Source organism: Opisthorchis viverrini (assembly GCF_000715545.1).
Source record: "Opisthorchis viverrini unplaced genomic scaffold opera_v5_308, whole genome shotgun sequence".
NCBI classification, from domain to species: Eukaryota; Metazoa; Platyhelminthes; class Trematoda; order Opisthorchiida; family Opisthorchiidae; genus Opisthorchis; species Opisthorchis viverrini.
This window is the reverse complement of record NW_008751957.1, coordinates 499816-502502: the sequence shown is the minus strand read 5'-3', so window position 1 is coordinate 502502 and position 2687 is coordinate 499816.

The window sequence follows — 2687 nt, the reverse complement described above, 5'->3', positions numbered from 1 at the left end:
ATTGGCTCGTTGAGGTGGCTCGTGAGTTACTAGGCTCAGCGTAGTAAACAAAAGATGAATTGGCAGCCAGTTCACGCTACAGTGATTAAAATTTTCCGGTACACTACATTGTTGTCCCACTACTTTTTGCTTGCATATTTCAATTAACTTAGCACAAGGACGAATGGCGGTGGTCGTGTATCTTTTGATGTACGCTGTACGCTTCGCTACCTACAAAGCTGAGTTATTTATTTGCTACATTGTTACGGAAGACATCAAGACAGTCTAGCTCAGTACAGTTAACCGCCTGTAAACCATACTGGAGTTAACCAGTGAGGCAAACCTACTGAAAGAAAAGTTGGTGATTCGAACCCGACCCCAACATCTCTCTAGTACAGGGCAACCAGGCATTATCACACACCTCATGACACCTTTTGACGACACGCTAGTTAAGCACCGAAAGTATGCTACATTTGAAGGTTTATTAACGGTTAACCTGTGGTGCAAGAATATTTAGAAATTCTTTGCTATTGTTCGTCCTGTAAGTGAAGCCAAACTGTGACGAAGAACCTTATAGAGAATTATCAACAGTGTGCATCTCGCGGAGCTCGAGTCCCGAATCTGCGACCTCCCTGAATAGCAACACAACTGTTCGACCACGAGCGGCTGATTAGCGGTGTGATTAATCCGAGTTTAGGCAGAACATGGCCGGTTGGCCGGCTCATCCAATGACGATCGCTCGTTATCAAACGGTTAAGCGTTCAGAGTAATAGTCGAAAGGTCGTGAACTTGAAACTCCCTGAAATTTGGAGATGCACACCGCTGACAAATTCCAATAAGGTTTTCCTTCACAGATTAGCTTCTCTTACATGAGGAATTCTTCATTGATTCACGATGACCGTCTTCTTAAAATGCTAACTTTGGGAGTGAACTATATGGAGGCTACTAGCAACTGATCTCAGAAAATAACCAGCCTAATACATGATAACTATACACAAGCGAAACAAGCCCGATTTCAACGACTTTTCTACCAGTTTAGTGGTTAATTCTAAACTTCTTTCGCCTGGGCCGGAGCGACCGCTCCAACAATACAATATAGGGGAATTTTTCTCCAAACATGACTGGTGAATGATAGGCAATCCAATCAGCTTCAGGTAGTCTAGCGTTTAAATCAAGCGCACTTGGTTCATTCTGTCACGAAGTGATTTTCCCTGACCACAACCACAACTCAAACCGAGGTCAAGTGAAATTGAGTGCCCGTTCGAATCGAGAGGCTTGGTAGACCCGAAGGACCGAAGAAATGGAAGACAGTAAAAAGCCGGAAACGTCCGCTAGCTGTTACACTTGATTCGACTGGTTCTCGGAAGGGCTCTGCCAGCGGAATTATCAGACGAAAATGCCCCCCCCCCTGATATCTAGCAAACCAGAACATCTGGACCAATGGGCACAGTACTTCGAACAGCAATTCAGTTGGACACCTGTTACCTGCAATCCGGAATCCTGGCCTTCAACAGAGGTAAACTATGAACATGGAGCTGCCTTCTACCTCAGAAGTGTCCAAGTGTATATCCCTACTCAAATGTCGTCGTGCTACTGGTGAAAGGAAAAAGGCCTTCGCTGCGGAGTTGTTTATTCGGAAATGTTAACTGACCGGTTACAGACCATTGAACAGGGAAGCAAAACTCTAATCTGTATCTTAGTTACAAACACTGAACACCGATCTTCTCCCGAACGAGTCTTCCTGAAATTTCCTGGAGATTCATTGACTCCACTCATTCGTCCGGTCGAATCAAGCAAATGTTACAAAGTGGCTCCACGAAATCCGCAACAGATCTCTTTTTCAATAGGCGCAAAGCGAAATCCTACGAACAACACATACTACTCGCGTGCCTCCCCATCAGTAGTATCACCGTTACACTGGTATTGACGACCTTCCACATGCTATATTCAAGGATGGCGGCGGGTTTCTCAGTGCTATAGTGCCTGTGTAGCCTAGTTGGGTTGATCTGAGAGAAAGAGACCAATCCAGACAACTGGGGTGAATCGATAATAGTGCACATTTTCAAGAAGGGTACTCGCAGTGAACCAGAGGTGTTAGTTTGACTCCTGTTGTGACAAGCCTTCTGGCATCACTGAGTCTCCGTGGTCTTATTGCGGCATGAGAAACTTTGACTCGTGAGAATCAAAACTCGTGGGAATCTTCAAACTCCGTCAGGCCTTAGAGCAACGCCACAGATGACCGACAATCTTGGTTTTCCTCGACACCAACTGTGCGTCCGATTCTGTCAATCGGTCAGTGCCGTTAGCTACAACTCAAGGAGAATCACTGGAGGCTGTGGAAAATTGTAGATACCTCGGTAGTTGTATTAGTCTTGGCGGAAATGTGTCTGATGAAGTCAGTGCAAGGATCTCAAAGGCTAATTCAGGCTTGGTAAGTTGCATCAAAAGGATCTTAAGGGTCACGTGCACCAGGCTACGGTAAGGGCAGTTTCGTTCTATGGGTGCAAGACGTGACCTCTGCGGATGTATGATATGAGGCACCTTTAGGTTGTTGACCATCAATGCCTAACAAGCGTTGCTGGCTTTGGATGGCGTCAGTGGATTACTGAGGTGATTGGAAAAGGGCTATATGGTTGTGCGGCACGTAATTCAACCGCGGGAAACATACAGCATCACCAACTGGGGCCGCTCGGTCATGTGCCACGCAA